The sequence below is a fragment of the Lemur catta genome, chromosome 3 (genome assembly GCF_020740605.2).
Source record: "Lemur catta isolate mLemCat1 chromosome 3, mLemCat1.pri, whole genome shotgun sequence".
NCBI classification, from domain to species: domain Eukaryota; kingdom Metazoa; phylum Chordata; class Mammalia; order Primates; family Lemuridae; genus Lemur; species Lemur catta.
The window spans coordinates 99,706,250-99,725,383 of NC_059130.1; the positions used below are offsets into that span (position 1 = coordinate 99,706,250).

At 51.9% G+C, this 19,134-nt stretch overlaps 1 long non-coding RNA gene across 1 annotated transcript; it reads right to left on the reverse strand.

The window, feature by feature from the left end:
- Positions 1 to 6,807: 6,807 nt before the first annotated feature.
- Positions 6,808 to 10,154, reverse strand: LOC123634732. The gene is made up of 3 exons (XR_006733999.1): positions 9,560 to 10,154; positions 8,866 to 9,025; positions 6,808 to 7,490 (listed from the first exon to the last, which is right to left on the reverse strand). It is a non-coding gene; the product is annotated as an uncharacterized LOC123634732 (long non-coding RNA).
- Between the last annotated feature and the right edge of the window lie 8,980 nt (positions 10,155 to 19,134).

Genomic DNA, 19,134 nt, shown 5'->3' on the forward strand with positions numbered 1-19,134 from the left:
CAATGTGCTTGCAGATGCGCACTCAGAGTTCCCTGCTCAATCATGCAGGCGCGCGCGCGCGCACACACACACACACACACACACACACACACACACACACACCGGCTCTCACCCAAGGAGGCGCCTGTCTCCTACTCACCTTCTGAAATTCACACTTCTTCTCACATGTGCTCCCATGGACCCTCTCCCACCCACCATGGAGCTTCAGTCTCTCTCTCTCTCTCTCTCTCTCTCTCTCAGATGAAAGAGACTTGGCAGCGACAATTCTTTGCCTCTGACTTTTTCTCCGTTGGCCTCTCTGGCTCACTCCCTGTTGCTCCCGCATCTGCACTCGCAGGCTCAGGGAGGAACGTCAGGGCAGGCACGGCTCTCCCTTGCGTGCAGATGTGCGGGAGGGCCTCAGTTGCAGGGTCCTGATCCTCGGGGTGGGCTGGGGTGCGAGGGCTGGGTGAGCCAGTGAGGGACTCCAGGAGGCAGCCCGATGTAGAGGCCGGGCACACAGCCCCGGTGTTAGGACATCTGACCATAAAAGCAATAACCAAAGTGGAAACAGCAGCTCCGTCCGTCAGGGAAGATGCCGTGTGGTGGTTCCGAGCAGAGATGCTCAAGCCACCTCCCTTGGTTTAAATATGCGGCTTTGCCACTTGCTAGCTGTGTAGCTTTGGGAAAATTATGTAACCTCTCTGTGCCTGGTTTCAGGGTCTGTAAAATGGGAGTATATCTGCACCTCTTTTATAGGGTGGTTATGAATTAAATGAGTTAACATATGCAAAACGCTTAGAACACAGACGTGTTAGCTACCACCGAGGCACTATGTACTAGGCGCTGGGACAAGCACCATATATGTATTATCATATTTAATTACCCTGTTAACCTTGGAAAGCATGGAAATGAAATGACCTGCTCGAGGCCACATGGTTACTAAAGGTGGAGCTAGACTTGGAATTCGAGTCACTGATTCATAAGCTGCGTACTATACTATGCCCCCACCCTCCAGGCAGCTCTCCTTTCCAGAGACAGAACCCAGGGTAAGGGGACAGAGGACAGCCCTATGAGCCTGGCAGGAACTAAGACCCCACCAGGGACCACAGTAGGAAGCTTTAGGCGGGTGTAAGGCTGGGCGGCAAGGCAGACGCCCAGCAGAGTTGACTGGCCAATGGTGGGGTGGAAGGCAGGCTGGGGCCAGCTGTGTGGGGCAGTGGCGGCTCTGGCCCAGGGGAGGGCCAAGGGGGGGTGACGGGAGGGTTCTGGCTTAGGGACTGTGAAGGCTCCAGCGGCCAGCTTTGGGCTGCCAGGCTGGGCCAGGCTGGCATGGAAAGAGACTTAGGGCTGCCCACCGGAGTCCCAGGATGAGGCATAATCCTGCCACTCTTCCTTCTGAAGACAGGGTTGGGATCTGGGTGGGCCTGAACTTGCAGGGGCAGAAGCCAGCATGAGCAGGGGCAGGTGAAGGGCACAGGAACGACCCAGACACTCACTGAGGTGTCCTGAACCTGTCCAAACGTGCTCCCATTGAGTGCCTGGCAGACCCCACCCAATGGGGAATCTCATTTCCGTTTGCAGAAGCAGAAACTGAGGCTTAGGGAGTTAGAGCTTGTCCACGAGTGCCCAGCGGGCTCTGCTGGGTCTCCTAGAACGTCTGCCTAGGGCAGGACTGGGGACAGGACTTGGCGGGGGAATGGCTAAGTGTTTCCAAGTGGCCCCAGCCATGAGCAGCAGAGGCACAGGGGCAGGGAGCAGGTGTGACTCTTCATAAGCAGACATCAAAAAGTCATGGAGTCCATCTCTGGCACAGCACACCCGCGTCCCGTGTTGCGACGGGCATGCTGTGGGGCTGGAACAGGAATAAAGGCGCTCTTGTGTTTGGCAAATGAACACACATCTCCTCTCCCTGGAAGGGCACATTTTCTCTTCTGTTCTCTTTCAACGGTGGGCACTGAATTGTTCCCTCCCCCAAGCTCCACAGGGTACGAGGGGAAAGGAGGTGGGTGAGGGCCAGGCAGGAGGGCTGTGTGTCACCTGTCTCGGCTGCTGGGCATGGAATGCAAGTTTAGGTGGATGAACATTTGTGCTAACCGGCACTTTTTCCTAATTAACATTTTGCATAGAAAGGTAGGGCTTCCAGGGCGGCAGTGTCCCGCGCCAGCCTGGGAGGGAAGTGGGTCTCCTGGGACTTTGGCTCTGCATCAGTGGGTGGTGGGCTTGGGGGCTGCTGGGATGCAAAGACGGTGCAGTGTCCTGGGTGATGAGTCTGGGCAGAAAAGGCCACACCTGGGGTCTGTGATGCTGGCAGCAACGGTCTCCCAGCCCAGCTGCATAGGTATGGTTCTCTGACCGTTCAGGGCAGGGGCTGCATCTAGTCAGCTCTGTATACGCAGCACACAAAGACCTACTATGTGCCAGGTACTGTACTTTGAGCCCTGTCCTGTGGGACTTGCAGACCAGAAGGGGGGATGACTTACAGTGCCAATAAACTATAATCCATCCTGCAGAGAGATGGGAGCCATGGAAGCCTGTGGCAGACGTACAGCTCTAAGCCCAGGGTCAGGCTGGACGCTCAGTGAGGGCAGAGAGTGTCCATGATGTTCCCACTGGACCACGGTGCCCAGCACAGTGCTTTGCATCTTTTAATGGTCAATGACTATGTGTCAAATTAATGAAGGAATGAATGAATGGCATTAGCGGAGACCTGAATTATGAAGAGCTGGCCCAAGAAGGGGGAGTGGAAACAGCACCCCAGGCAGAGGGAACAGCATGTGCGAAGGCTGGGAGGCGAGGAAGAGCACATTGGTTGGAAGAGCTCAGCGCTGGTTCAGCATCACAGAGGAGTGGAGGTGGGCGTGGGGTGGGACAGGAGGGCAGAGGGGAGCAGGAGACAGGACCCTGGGGGTAGGCAAGGATTGGGCGATGATGCACCTTATGACCTCTTTAGGGCATGAGGATGAGGGGTGTGTGAGGGATGCCCTTGAGTCCCCCTGGTGTGGGGGTGGATCGGAGTGGGGCAGCCTGAGGACAGGGAGACCCCTTGGGGGCCGAGAAGGGAGGGAAAGGGGGCCTGCCTGGAGCGAGGGCAGGGGGTGGAGGCAGGGTAGAAGGGGTGGAGGTAGATGGAAGGTGGGGTGGGAGAGGGGATCGAGTCGTGGGGACTCTGCTCTTCTGGTTTGGGCCACTGGACAGATGTGCTGCCTTTCCCTGAAATAGACAAGTGAAGGGAGAGTAGGAGGCACAGCGGAGGTGTAGGGGACATGTTTGTTGAGTGAATCAAACACGAATTTATCTGAATCAGGGATCAGACCAAGGTGTGCCTGTCCTCAGGTCTCCTCACATCCCTTCCCCCCCCCAGTTTCTTCTCCATTCTCCAGGGGGGTCTCTAAGGCACAGCTCTGACTGTGTCGCCCCTTGTCAAGACCGCTCAGTGGCTCCCCAGTGCTTCTGCCATGAAATCTAGAATCTTCCTCGTGGCCTGTAAGACTCTGCATGATGTGACCCAGCACACCACTCGGCTCTCGTCTCGGCCCTCTCCCTGGCAGTGCCCGGCAGCCACGGGAGCCTGAGGCCATTGCCTCTCTCCTCGTGTGCCTCCCTGCCTGAGGGCCACACAGGTGCCGCTCCCCCTGCTGGCCTGCTTCCCTCCTTCCTCACCAGGGCAACTCCTGCTCATTCTTTAAATCTTGACTTTAAAGTCACTTCATCAGGGAAGACTTCCTTCACCCCAGACCAGGCTAGGTCCCTCAGATAGAGCACCATATCCTTCCTCTCCTCCTAGGTCTCTAAAACTGTAGTGGAGCCAGTATTTGCACAATTGCACCCACCCCCAGACTGTACGTGCCAGGGGGCAGTGACTGCATCTGTTTTATTCACCCCTGCAGGCCCGGTGCCTAGCGCAGTGCCTGACACACAGCGGGCACTCCGTTAGTGCTTGTCAATGGATGAATGTAACATGTGACATAGTTAAGATTATTTGTATCACAATGTATGTTTAGCAACAGCTCACTTCCAACAGTAGTCAAGTCAGCTGAGACCAAAATAGCAGAAACATTCTACCTTAAACATGACCCTCCGCGGAGATGAGCCGTAAGCCTGCACCTGCAGCTGAAAATCTTTCCCAGCTTCCAATCTGTATCTCCCGCTGCCCCCTGAATATCTGCCCCTGGGTGTCTGTGTTGAAAAACGCAGTAAAACACTTTCCTGGCTCCCTTGCTTTGGCTACTGGCTCGTGTTTTGCCTTTCAGGCCTCCAAGCCCACACCTGGGCTGAGCCTGACCTCCTCGGGTCCCCCAGTGCCTCCCACGGGGGGCGATTAGTGACCTTGCACCCCAGGGTCCTCCCTCCAGGGTCTCCTGTGGGCTCTCATCTGGGAAGGCGGGATGTGTGGGGCAGACACAGATATGCCAGGCAGCAGGGAGTGGCTGACAGCCTCTGGGACTCCTTGTGGCACTAGCTGGCACTCCACAAAGGGGTCTGGGGTCTGGGCTGGGCCACCAGACAAAGCAGGGGAGAGGGCAGTGGCTGCAGGGGAGAGGGCAGTGGCTGCAGCTGAGGATACACATGGGTCCGCGGCCAGAGGCAGAGACCAGGCAGAAATGCAAAGGCACGGGTTGAGAGTGCATTCGTTCATTTCTCTATTATTTATGATCCTGCCTACATCCAAGAAAGACGCAAGGTCACTTGCTACAAAAATTCTGGTAAAAGCCCACAGGGAGGTTCAAACAGATGGAAGGGAGATCAGCAACTGGACAGATGAAGGGGGAGGAAGTGGCATCGGGAACGGAAGTGACATCTCCTATTTGGACAGTGAGTTATGGTTTGCCAGGCTCAGTCGTGACAGCCCTGGCCTCATGTGATCCCTGCAGTCTCCTCTCCTTCTACAGATGGCCACAGAGGCACAGCCGGTAGCCCAGAGCCACACTGCTGGCCAGTGGCAGGGAGCGCTGCCTGTAGCCCAGGAGCAGGGTGGATGGGGCTGTTCCAGGAGTGCCCCCTCCTCTCTGTTTTTGTTTTTGTTTTTATATCCCTCCCAGCCCCTGGCTGCAGGCCCTTACCTCAGCCCCTGCTTTGCAGAAATGTCCTGCATCTTTGTCCATACCGAGCACCCTCAGGTCAGATTCTCTCCCTCAAGTATAGGACTGTGACCCCACAGCCTGGCTCAGAAACCCCCAATAGCTCCCTCCCGTCTGCAGAAGAATCCACACTCCCAACATCAGCACCCAAGGCCAGCTCTGCTCAGGCCTGAGCTGGAGGGTCAGCCTCAGGTCCTGTCCCTCCTTGTCACCCCTCAGGTAGCAGCCACAGCGGAACCTGAACCCCTTCCAAATCCATGCTGGACTATCCTACCTCTTGGGCCTTTCCCCTTGGAGAGGAAACATAGCATGTGGTCAGGCACACAGAGCCTGCAGCCAGATGGGCTGAGTTCAAGTCCCAGGGCAGCTGCTTAGCTGTGCAACCTTGGACAGTTCCTTCCCTCTGTGCTCCTAGGTTTCCTCTTATGTCAAATGGCCTGCCTCTAGGTGCCTCTGTCACAGGATTGTAGTGAGGATTAAATGAGGAGATGACACACAGAAGGGGCCTAGGGTAGTGCCTGGCCCCTGTGGGTGCTGTGAGTATGAACTGTTCTTGTTACTCAGCCTGCTTTCCTGGTGTGGGGGCCCCCAGGTGCCACCCCACACGGCAACCACTGAAGTTGTGGACATTCCAGTTGGAACCTCCTCCAGCTTCCATGCCCCTCTGCTTGCAGGGATGGTTCCAGCTGTGACCTTCCCACAGTCTGAGTGTTCCTTTGAGTCACAGGACACTGCCTTGGATCACGAGGGGTTTTCTCTGTTTTTCTGAGAGTGTCTTAAATTCTCAGCAAGACAGTAACTCCCAGGGCAGGAACCTTCTCTTCTCTCTCTCTCTCTCTCTCTCTCTCTCTGGGAGAGTCATAGTGGGCACTTCATAAACACTTGTTAGTTTTACATTTTGTACCGTATGCCCCTTCTGCCCTGGTAAATCGCTCTGCTCACTCTGAACAGGGGGGCTCTCTGGGCTAGGGGGTGAGGCACCGGGCAGTCTCTTAGACTCTGCCGTGTATATGCTGCTATGAGTCAGGTGATATGGGGGGGAGGGGAAAGCTGAACCTGGGGTTGGGAGCAGGCTGCCAGCCAGGTGTCAGACAGCAGGGGAGCAGGCTCCCAAACTCAGGGCACAGCTGGGCAGGTCATCTGCCAAGGACGAGAGCAGACATGGGAGCTGGGGGCTGGGAGCCTGACCCAAGGGAGGGAGCAGACACACAGCTGGGGAAGGAGGAGAGGAGGTGTCATCTCTTATTTTTCCAGTCTTTTTTCTTGCTTCTTTCATACTGGCCATTCCACTCTCTTAAAGCTCTCCCTCCGTGTCTCTCACCACGCAGACCTCAGTTGCAGCCCCAGGACTGCTACCTACGAGTTGCAGTAGGGAAAGCACCTAACTTCTCCAGTGTCCCCTGTAGAGGGACTGAGGACGCTCCCCTCACAGCATTCTGGTGGAAAATGTGATACAAAGCACTGGTTCCCGAACTAGCTGGGCAGGGGAACTCCCCAGGGGTCACCTATGAGGCAGGTGCCAGGCCCCACCTTAGTCCAACTAAACCAAACTTCCATGGCAAGGAACTCACGAATCTGCAGTTAAAACAAAACTCCACAGTTTTGTTTCAACTCCACAGTAGCACACATCCGATGCTACTGGTCCATAGATGATATCTGGGAAAACACTACTTTAAAAAAAAGAAACACGTCAAAGTAAGCTCTTTAAAAAGGCTAATATCATTTCTTCGCTCCTTTTTTCCTTCCTTCGTTGTCAATAAGGAGGTTCACTAGGCTTAATTAATGAAAAGTTCCCAATTACCCAACGGTTTGAAAGAACCACCACGTGATTGCTATTACGGGCACCTGCTCTACAAAGCCAGGCCAGCAATGTCACCTGGCAAGTACTTCTGCAGTCTCCTCCCACCCCAGAGGGTGAGTGTCCAGATGTCAGGGGGGTTAGGAAACAAGAGCATCTTGAAACAATGTTTCCCCTCAATAATTTAAGCCTTCTTGCCACAATTTGTTTTTACGCTATGCATTTACTCAACAAACTCATTCATTCATCAAGCCTTGAGCGTCTATATGTTTCAGGCTGGGTGAGGCACTGGGGTCTCAGAGATTAAGTGGCAGATGACACACGCTCAGTCAGTCCCATAGTCTAGTGGGGAGGCAGAGCCTGCAAGCGGATCATTGAAAGCGCATGATCCCACTGGAACAGCAGGGGAGACTGGGCCCCGTGGGATCCCAGAGGCAGGAAGGTTGGACTTCGCATGAATCCCTTTTGGAAAGTCTTCCAGAGGGGGTGATGTTTGAGGGGCTGTATAGCATGGTGGTGGCAAGCATGGCTTCTGGAGCCAGGGCAACTGGCTTCAAAGCCCGGCACTTCCGTTTATTGGCTGTGCATCATCAAGCAAGTTACTCAACCTCTCTGTTTCTGGACTTCCTTACCTGTGAAATGGTGATAAGATTGTCACAAGGATTATATGAGTTCACATATATAAAACATTTAGAGAAGACTATAGGAAAAAATTTAAAAGTATATATGTATGTATAGGAAGCATATATATTAAAATGCATATGTATGTATACACATATACTATTCTTATTTTTATTTTGAAAATGCACGAGAGAAAGGAGAGGTGTTCTGGGCAGGGGAAAATCAGGCGGCAAGACAATGAGGTGCAAAAGAACAGGAGGTGGTGAGTAGTTTAGTGTGATTGGTGGCAGGCCAGGGGTGGGGCCCATCAAGGGACAAGGCTTTTAGGACACAGACATCTTTGTGGCTGGTGCTAAAAGGGTTTCCCTCCCAGTCCTGTCCATGTTATCACTAACTGTTAACCAACTGAGCCCAGTCTTACTGGATTTGATGGCAATCTGAATGCAAGTCACTCCATTTGGTAAGACTCGGGTGACTTATTGACGGCTCACTTGAGTCTCTTAGCTCCCACCACATTGGGGGGTAAAGCACCCCCAGCCCCCAAAAGGCCTTTGTATTGGACAGAGCTCTTCCACACCATCATCTCGTCTGATCCGGGCAAGCAGGCTCTAGGTCAGACTGCCTGGTGTGAATCCCAGTGGGGAGAGGACATTGGCTTTGCTTTTGGCTGCATGCACCTTCTGACACCCTCCTAGGTTTGGACATGTTTTGGGCCCATGCACTCTGTGTCCCCAAGAGAGAACCCAGAACTCTCGCTGTCCCCGCCCCCTTGGCAGCCAGGCTGCTAGAGATGACTTGGGCTCCACCAGCCAGGCCGCCCACCTGTCAGGACTCTCTTTGGAAGGAGGCGCCCATGGAATGCATTCCGCTATGGAGCAGGGCAGTAGAGCCTGCTGGCTCTGGCAGGGGTACGAGGTGGAATTCCCGGGGCATAAGTTGCATCAGTGCTGGAGCCGAGAGCAGCTGCACAAAAGGCAAGTTCCCAGTGGAGGTGGCTTCCTCACCAGGCCTGTTCTGTGCTGTGGTTTTGGAAGCTCAGCCTCAAGATGGGCTCTCTGGCCACTCAGCACCCTCTCAATGACCATCTCTTCTGCTTAAACAGCCTCTGTTGCTTGCAACTGCAAGCCCTCTTGATATGCAGCTCTGCCACTTACTAGCTGTGTGTCCTTGGGCAAGTTACCTAACCATTCTGTGCCTTTGATATCTCCTCTACCAATGACATAATAACAGTAACTACCTTGTAGGCTTGTTATGAAGATTCAATGAGACACTTTGCACATTTGCTGGCACTTGTATTAAGCCCACAATAAATATTAGCTACTATTTTCACTAAATCCGAAAATACCCTTGATAGCTAAAGAGGCACAGAGAAGTGGAGTGACTCACCTAAAAGCCATAAAGTGAGCAAGGAAGAGGGTCTTTAGCCTCCAAATCCCAGATTCTTTCCACTCCCCTGCAGCTGCCTTGCCATGCGTATGTGTGTGTGCATGTGCATGCACGTCCTTTACTGCATAAAGCCACTGTATTATGTGTGCTGTCAGATATCCTATTAAAAAGCAAAGTGGAAAAAACAGTGAGCAGTCTTCCTCTGCCTGCGCTTCCACTGATTACAAAATTAAATTAAGCTTTGTGGCTTGCTGCTGCTGTTTGATGGGGAATACAATGAATTGCTCTTTGCCTCCCTGTAAGAAGTCCCAGAGAACGGTGCTGGGGAGCTCAGCCCAAGACAGTATTTCTTCCTCCCGATGCCCGGGGGACAGAGCCTTCCTCTCTCCAGAAATGTTAAGCCCCTGAATCGGCTGCCTTTTTATTAGGTTAATAAAACACCAGGCCCATCAAGTCTCAGGCTCGTAAAGGTCAGTGAGTCACGTCTGAGTGCAGGGGAGAGGTAGCGGGGCGGCGGCCTGCTCCCTAGGTCTGGTGGGAGGGAGGAAACTCTCCCCGCAGGCCAGCACTGACTCTGGGGCCAGGACCAAAGAGGCATGCAGGGCAGTGGAGGCAAGCTGGACAGGAATCCTCATGCCCCCTCTGGCCTAGTAGACCTCAGCTGTGCAGGGCACAGAGAAGTGAAGTGACTTACCTGAAAGCCATAAAGTGAGCAAGGAGAGAGTCTTTAGCCTCCAAATCCCAGGGAAGGATCAGGACCAGGAGATGGCTGACCGGAGTAAGAGCTGGCAGGAGAACGGGCTCTCAGACTGGCAGGTAGGTGAGTTAAACCAAGGCACCAGCAATCAGAGAGACTTTGGTGTTACATTGCAAGGTGGATAGGGGCAGGGTCTTCGAGTTACTGAGTCCTGTGTTTGAAGCCTGTCTCTGCATCTGCTTTTGCCTCCTTCAGTCTGTTCTTGCTATTTCAGTTACCTGTTGCTGTGCAACAAACCACCCCAAAACTTAGTGGCTTTAAACAACAGCCATTTGTCTTTCAAGGGTCTGTGGGTTGACTGGGCTCAGCTGGATGGTTCTTCTGCTCCACATGGTGTTCACTGGGCTGGGGTCTTCTGAGGTTCAACCTCGCTGGCAGTTGGAAGCTCAGCTGGCATTGTTGCCTGGAAATCCTCAGTTCTCCATACATCTCTCCATTAGCTGTGGGCTTCTTGAGGCTGGGCAGCTGGGTGTCAATAATGGGCATTCAAAGAGGGGAATGTGGAACCTGCCAATCTCTGAAGGCCCAGCTGTGGAAATTACAGCATCACTTCTGCTACATTCTTTTCATCAAAATAGATCAAGGGCCAGATTCTAGGGGAAGGGCAATAGATTCTGCCTACCAATGGGAGGAGCGGGCAAACAGCTTGTATCACCGTGCTGTTCCTCTCATTGGCTTCCCTCTGCCTGGTGGCCTCCAGGGCTCTGACCCCTGCCTGCCTCTCTAGACCTCACCACATGCTGCTCCCTACCTCACTTGCTGTGCCCAGCCTCACTGGCCTCCCTTCAGTTCCTCTGTCACACCAAGCTCTTCCCACCACAGGGCCTTTGCATCTGCTGTTCACTCTACCTGGAGTGGCCACTCCTTGCTTGAGTAGCTCTTTCTCATTTGTCAGGTGTCAGCAAAAATGATACCACATGACCTCTTTTTCATTTAGTCAGTCAGCAAATATTGTGTGCCTACTATGTGCTAGGCACCATTCAAAATAAAACCTCTTGCTATTCTTTACTTTAACATCCTTCCCCATTTCTTGCCTTAATTAAAGCCTGTAATGATCTTGTTTTGTTTATTCTTCCTGTTCATTGTGTATCTTCCCCTCTCCAATGAAGGCAAGTCTGTCTGGCCAGCCATGGTTTCTGTGCTTAGGCACAGAGCCCACACAGAGGGAGTGCTGGACATGTAGGTGTTCAATGAATGAATGCCACTTAGTCAAGTGACCTTGGCCAAGTGACATAACCTCTCTCAGCCTCAATTTCTCCATTTGTCACATGTGGTTAGTCAAGAGTAGCTACCTCTCTGGAGTGCTGTGAGGATAAAGATAAGAATGCAAATCAAGCACTTTGCATTGTGTGGCAGGTGGCAAGTCCTCAGCAAAACGTCACATGGTGGCAATCATTACTGTTACTTTATTAAAGCAAGGTTTGGGCTTGGCTGTGGCGAAGACCAGACTATGAGTTCCATTGTGGGGGGGCGGGGGGGGCTGCTTCTCAGTCATGTCTCAAGCAGTGTCTGGTGCTCACTTAGAATTTGCTAAATGAGTGAACACTGAATGGCCCGTGTGGGCTCTGTCTTCTGTCCTGCAGTGTGGAGTCCTTCTGGCTAGTGTCTCACATCATCCCTCATGTTGGCTGATGTCTAATGTAATTCAAACTCTAGAAAAATCCCCCGGCAGATGGATGACTTTTCTACCGTGGAGTCGTCTGGTGGCCATGTGGCCCGGTCAGTACATCACTGACCTCTCCGAAGGGGGGCTGGGGAGGGGCTGTGTGTGTTTTATCTTGTTCAGAGTTACTAGTAATTAAAACAAAAAGAACAATAATCATCATTTACTGTGTGCCAAGTACTGTTACCGCCTTTTGTATATCAGTTAACCAGGCCAATAAGCTATGGCCCTACCGAGGTTCAGAGAGGCCCAGCAGTTAGGATCCACTTGATTTTATGTCCAGCTCTTGTCCACTGTAGCACACTGCATTCCTAGTCCCTGCTCCATCCCCCTGAGGCACCTCCACGGCCTCTGTAAACTCATCTGTCATGGCCCCTTGCCTGTTGCCAGCTTCACGGGCCTATAACCTGCACAGTCACACGGGGCTCCAAACTCAGAAGGTCCCCAGGTTTGGTTTAGTGCTCTGCTGTCACCATCTTGAAGTCCTTGAGATTCTTAATAATTTTTGAATAAGAGTCCCCGAATTTTCATTTGGCACTGTGCCCACTCATCCTGCACCAGGGCTGGCCCTGTGGGTGGAAGGGCCCAGGCATGCAGTCCCCACCAGGGCCCCTGCCCACTTCTCCAGGCCCCCCAGGGCTTGTTGTCGGTCCTGGGAGGTGGCAGGGATGTTTGCCCACCTCCACACCCTCATACATCCTCCGACCCGGCCGGCCACAGACTAGCTCTCCCCCTTGCCTGGTATGCCCGGCTCTAAGGCTGCCACCTCCCCGCTGCGTGTGTAAATGTTAAGCGCTGCGGAGGGCAAACATGCCAGGAAGCCCGGCTGCCTTTCCATTTACCTTCCCCTCCGGTCAGAGATCAGCGAGCCCAGGAGACTGGATGCAAATTTCAGCCACACCAAGGAGCAATCCCTGGGGCGGCCCCAGAGGCTTTGGCAGCAGGAGCAGGGCACAGACTTCTTCTTTCTGGAAACAGAAGGGAACCCCGCCTGCCCGTGCTGACTTTGTAGGAGGACGAGGTTTGGAGCAGACACTTCAATCCAGGGACGTTACCCCAAGCCGTACAGAGCACACACAAAGGAGCTGTCCTTTCATTGTGGGTCGTGACAATTTCTCTCATGTGCACAGGACTTGGGTTAACTCAGCGGGGCTGCACCAGATCATTCAGGGTTGCCACATTCCACTGGGCAGAGGGGGAAACTGAGGCTCCTACGGTGGAAGTGGCTTCTCCTTCAGTGCTCTTTGTACCTCACCATGTGTGGCAATTCAAGAGCGGGGAGAAGCTGAAAATAGGGCCAAGGAGAGAGAATTTAGATAAATGCTTGTTACCTGATGATTTGCGTTAATCAAGTAGCCTGTCTCAGTACCCAGCAGTGCTTTTAGGGGATGAACATTCTAGAATATTCCTCTACAGCTGGGGAGTCTGGGGAGGGGTAGGGAGGAGGGAACATAATGGATGGGAAGGTACCTTGCAGACTGCAAGTGCGTTGTGCGTAGGAAGGCGTGTTATTCTTAAGAACAGCAAGTTCCCAGCAAACAACATTTCAAAGGTCAGTGGGGAAAGGAAATTTTTTCTTTCTGAATCTTCGCCTCCTGTGACACTCCCTGGGTGTCTCTGTCCATCTCTGCGCGTGCACCGCTCCCACGTTCTGTGCCTCCCTCTCCGGCAGCATCTCTTGCGGTCTTTCCTCCTGTCTCTTCCATCTGTCTTTCTCGTCTCATCCCAGGTCTCTGCCTCTTGCCTGGCTGTCTGTGGTCGGTCCTGCCTGCTTCTCTGTCAACCCGCCCCAGGCCCCTCACAGCCCCTCCCACCAACCCCGTGCCAGATGCTATTTCCAAGGCTGCACTTGGTTTTTCCCTGTCCCTGAGTGATTTATGGACCTGGCTCAGCCCAAGAAGTGCTGAGTGGAGGCCGCATGGTTCTAGGAGCTGGTTCCTGTAAGGCCAGCTCTGCCCTCCGTCCCCAGGCAGCTGTCTCTGGACACACGCAGTAGCTTCTGTTTTCTCCTGATGTGCGTGCCCCACCCTGGTACCTACCTGCTCCCCTGCCCTTGGACTTCCTGTGCTCATAGACAGACCCCAGGCTCCGAGCTGCCCCCTCCCTGTCTGTCCTGTCTGTCCAAGCTCTGTCTTTCCATGCCTCTGATGCAACTTCGGGCTCTGCCTCCACGTGTTTCTTTTCTAGCTAAGTTTCCGTCTCTCCCTCCCTCCCTTTCTCTCTCTCCTCCTCTCTTTTTCTCCCCCTCTCTCCTTCTCTTCCTCTCTCTCTCTCTTTCTCTCTCTCTCTCTCTCTGTAAGACTGTCTCCATCTCTGAGCTTGGTCTATGCCCCAAACCCCATATCTCTCTCTGCACCTGCCACTTTGTATTTCTGTTTCTGTCCCTTCCCAAATTAGCACACAACTTTTAAGTGATGCCAAAAGCTATAAGGACAGCCCTCGAGCATATTCTCCAAGCCTGATTGCCCTCAGACAGCTAGGGCCTGACCAGGGACCCTGGGCCACACCGGCTCCACCCCTTTCCCCCTTTGTCTTTCATGTCACGTTGAGGAAGTTTCCTGAACTCCCGGTGACACTGCTGTCAGGGCCTGACTTACCAGGAGAGCATGAATAATTAAATGCTGTAGCTGAGGCTTGTTCCGATTTAAGCTGTATTAGTGTTGCCAACTGTCCTGACCCATTTAATATTCATGCCATTCTTGGCTCCTTTTTAAAGAGAGGGAAGTTTGCTACCTGATTTAAATTGCACCTGTCAGTTTCGATTAAAGATCAGGTTGACCACAGTTGCAGAGAAATTAAATGAACATTCTCTTAAGCAATATCATAGAATTTAATGTAGCAATTAATATCTATTGCAATGCGCTGCTAGCACGAACTGCTGGGAGTGGAATGTGGGGTTCCTGGGGGAGAGGCTGCCGGGGCCCCAAAGTGTTGAGTTTCCAGAAACAGGGCCCCAGGCGGGCCTGATCTTTAGCTTCTTCCTCCAAGGGGAGTAGAAAATGCAGATTATAGCTATTGTTCTTTAAGGCTTGGGGTCAATCATGCAGCCTTTTGTCCAGTTCACATTTGGGGAGACTGAGGCAAGGCCAGTTTCGATTTGTTAGAGGAGTGGAGCATTGGCCAGGGCCAGAAGTGCTGTTCGTAGCCGAGGAGCCATGGAGGGAGGTAGGCAGGGCTCTTTCAGGCAGTAGTGCTGGGAGCGCCTCTGAGGACCTGCAGGAGCAGAGGTCACCCAGCACTGAGGGGAACAAATAGGTTTCAAGATGTGCGTCAACTCTGGTGGGCTGATTAGTGGCACCTAACTGGGGGACCTGAGCATGTGTCCTGATCAGATAGCTGGACCTGCCATGGCCTGGCCAGGGAAGTGGTATGTGAATGTGTTCCCCACCTGCTGGAGGCAGAGGGCCATGTAGAACAGGCATGTAACTATGTCTAAGCCTCAGTTTCCTCATCTGGAAGATGGGCTAATAACCTATTCTTGAGAGGGCCAGTGTGAGGATGAAATAAGTGAGTTCAAAGCAAGCTGCAGGCTCCTGAGAGGCCGTGGCACCCAGGGGTTAGGAATGCAGGCTCAAGAGCAGGCCAGGCTTGGATTTGAATCCTGGCTCTGCCACTTAGTGGGTCCAGGTCCTTGGGCAAAGTAACCTCTTGGACTCAGTTTCCCCATCTGCAAAATGGTACAATAATAGTACCTTACCTCATAGGGTTTGCATGGAGGTTAAATATGTGAATATATAGAGAGTGTTCAGAGCAGGACTTGGTCCCAGGGGTCCTATGAATATCTACTGTTATGGGCGTGATGATGACAGTAGACATCATCTATCATCACGTGATGAGGGCTCAGTGGACAGACAGGATGGAGATTAGTTTTTGTTACTATTATGTGAAATTGCATGGCTAATACTGTATGAGAATAAGGTATTGGTTTTTTTTCTTCTGTTCATTTCATCTTATTTATGTAACAGCTACATATATAATACACATAATATATACATTAAGAAGATAATAAAACAAACACCAATGTTGACACCCAACCTAAAAACCAGAATATTCCCAAACCACTGAAACTCTGGGGTGCTCCCCCCTAATTATAACTCCCTGTCCCCATCATGAGTGGCTCTGAACTTTGGATTTATCATTCCCTTGTTTTCTTTAAAACCATAAAGTCAGCGGTTTTTCATAAATAAGCACATAAAGTATTTATTTTTCAGCTTTTCCAGGATTCCTCCCAGTTGTTTGGGTGGCTGCAGCGTAGTGCTCTGCAGTGTGGCTGTCATGCACCCTGTCCATCCGGCTGGGGTTTTGTGGCCACCATGGCTGTGGACATCCCTGCCCGGGTCTCCTGGTGCTCATGGCAAGTGTTTCTCTCTGGTGTGCACTTGGAAGGGAATCACTGGGTCCCAGGGCACGACAGCCTGACACACTCTCTGTCCGCTCTGCCCCTCCTGCTGCAAACATACCTAGTTATGCACAGACATCACTCATGTAGTACTTCACCCAGTGCAATCGACATCTTACTGAGCACCCTACATGTGGGATAAGGCTTGGGGCTGTCAACAATATGTATCTCACGCAAACATCACAACAACTGTGAAAGGTGGTTATTGTTTTATTCCTGTCTGATAGGTGAGGAAACTGCAGTTTGGGGAGATCAAAGAGTTTGCCCCAATTAGCCCACACAGTAAGTGGCAGAGCTGAGACTCAAATCCATCTTGTGCCCTGGAGCTCATGTGGTCAGCAGACTGGGGTAGAAGGTGCCCCCACATCTTAAAGGGGCCAGGTGAGAGACAACACATACAGCAGGTGCAGGTGTGTGCCTCCCGCCGCCTCCCAACCCCATGCTGGAGACGAACAGTACGGAGATGCCCAGGCACTGTGTGACGCCTCCAGGAGTGGCCTCAAGGGCATGCCCTAGCTCACTGTGTGGGCCCCTGCCTGAGGGGTGGCTGGGAAAGGAGAAGGGGCAGCCTTTAGAGTGTAAAGAGAATGGCTCCAGGAGCAGGGATCCAGATGCTTCCAGCATGGCCTGGGGAAGAAGGTACCCTATTTGGTCTGTGCAGGACATCCCAGAATGAGTGTGCAGTGATGGTTGGCAGGGGGGTGTCTCGGTCACCATGGCTCATCCTGGGACCCTTTAAGATCCCCTTTCTCAACTCTGGAGCCAAGTCCAGGGCCCCAGGTGGTCTTCAGGTGGAAATTCAGTTTCTTCCCATTTACATGTGTCTGTGGGGAAAGATAGAACTGGCCAGCTGACCCCAGCGTTCTGCTTGGCTTGACAGTCCTATTTCTCACCGTAAAGTGATAAATTGGCTCCTGTGAGTGTCACTGAACAGTGAGTGGTTTTGAAACTTCAGGGAGAATAAGAATCACTAGACTACTTGCCAAAATTGTAAATTCCTGGGCCCTCCCCGGCCCTCCCCAGCATCTTCCCGGTCCTCCGAGGTCGAGGCAAGAATGTGCAGGTCTGCAGGCTTCTGGGATGATTGCAGTGCGGGTGGTTCCAGCCACACTGGAGCAACCCGGGTGTGTGGGGACCTGATGGAGTCAGGCGAGGCTGGGCTCTGCTGCATTAGTAAGTGTGCTCTGACATCTTGGTGGCTTAACACAACAAAGGGTAGTTTTCACTAGTGTCACACTCTGATGTGAATTGGGTAGAGATGCTTAGAGCTTTCCTCCTGGTGATAATGCAGGGATCCAGGCTCCTTTTGCCTTACCACGCTGCCATCCTCTATATATGGCCTCCAGGAGCACTGATGACAGGAAGAAAGGGCATGGACAAGTCACTGCCCTAGGGGTTTTATGGTCTGGCCTAGAAGTGATGTCTATCAATTCTGCTCACAACCCTTTGGCTGGAACCCAGTTATGGCCTGAACTGAACAGCAAGGGAGGCTGGGAAGTGTAGTCTTCCTGTGCACCCAGGAAGAGGAAAGCAAAATGGGATTTGGTGAACATAAAGCAGTGTCTTTCTCACAGAGCTTGATCCACTCTGGGTGCATCAGTAACACCAAGTTTCTGGCGGGTGCAGTGGCTCACCCCTTTAGTCCTAGCACTCTGGGAGGCCAAGGTGAGAGGATCGCTTGAGGTCAGGAATTCGAGATCAGCCTGAGCAAAAGTGAGACCCTGTCTCTACTAAAAATAGAAAAAAATAGCTGGGTGTGGTGGTGTGCACTTGTAGCCCCAGCCACTTGGGAGGCTGAGGCAGGAGAATCACTTGAGCCCAGGAGTTTGAGGTTGCAGTGAGCTATGATGATGCCACTGCATTCTAACCGGGGCAACAGAGCAAGACTGTTTAAAAAAAAATAGATAAATAAATAATAATAATACCAAGCTTCTGTACCTTCAGGGCCAAGGACAAGTGGCTGGGCTGTCTCTGCCTCCAGGAGGCCCTGCCAGCCTCCCTCTCATGTCTTTTGGTCAATTTTGAAAGAGGTTCCAACTCTTCATAATTAAAGTGGTCATAATTCACAGCCCATCCTGTCCATGGGGTTATGGACTGGCCTGTAGGACTCATCTTTGATTGAGTACAATGTTGGTTGAAGAGGGTGCTTTGGAAAACACATTTGGGATCAGTGAGATAAGTTCTGTAATCAAGTAGTGATGTCTGCCATGGGATAGGCAGGGCAAGTGGTGGCATGAATGCCACACATTTGCCATTTTTGTCATGGCCATATTATTAGGACTGAGTCCAACGCTACACAGCCCATTCCCACTTCTACAAGTTCAAGTTTATTCTGCTGGGGAAAGGGTTAAGATTGGATTTGGAGTGGCTTCTGGCATATTATAAAAGAGCCATAAAAGTTAGCTATTATCCTAGTCCTCTCCCCATCATGCTTGGCTCCTCTGAACTCAAGCTAGTATATCTGTATCCTCTCATGGTAAGATTTTCCAGAATTAAATTCAACTTTGCAGATGTAGGCTGATCAACACCGAGTAGAACAGTACTGTCACCTCCCTCTTTCTACATATGCTATATCTATTAATACAGCTAAAGACTACAGTAGCTTTTTGGTAACACATTACACCAGTGGTACACATTGATCAGTTATCTAAACCCTACAAATCCACAACCAAATCCTGTGTCTCAGCTTCCCTGTCTTTGTTCAGATTTTCTTTACCTCAGGACTTTGCATTTACTCCTGTTTTATTTCATCTTGTTCAATTCACCTTCTAGATCATCAAGGTCCCCTTTTTTATGCCATGAATGCTCTTTTGTCTGCTCTTCAATTGACTTCTCATAGCCAGTGTGAAGCCTGGGCTGGCTTGCAAAGAAACCCAAGCTGTAAGAATAGTAATCACAACCCTCTACCCAGCACTTGCTATCCGCCCAGTACTATGCACTTTACATACATGATCTTCATAACAAGCCCATGGTACAGATTAAAATCACCACCATTTTACAGGTGGAGAAACCAACCTCAGCCCCAGGGTCTCATGGGTAGAAAATTATACGGCTGGAATTTGAACCAGGATCTATTTGATGCCAGAGTTAGTGGGGTCAATGAACTCATCAATGAAGCCATGGGGTAGGTTCTATGGTTGGCAGCGCCCACTGAAACCACATTGTTGGAGAGAGAAGAGGATCTGTTATACCAGAGAAAGGGAAGCTTCTCCCAGAACACAGGTGGGGTGCTGGGCAGACAGGACATATAATGCACTTTATCCAGTCATTGCTAGTTAAGGCCTCACACATGGGTCAGGCACTCCCAGCCTTCTACCACCAAACACTGCTTGGAACCATAAATGCCCTCTTCAGTGCCCTGCACTAGCACATGAGAGGTAAAGTAAATGCCAGGATGGTCCCTGATGGCCAGTAGTGGGAAGGTCAACAATTCCCATTCTGACCCAACTT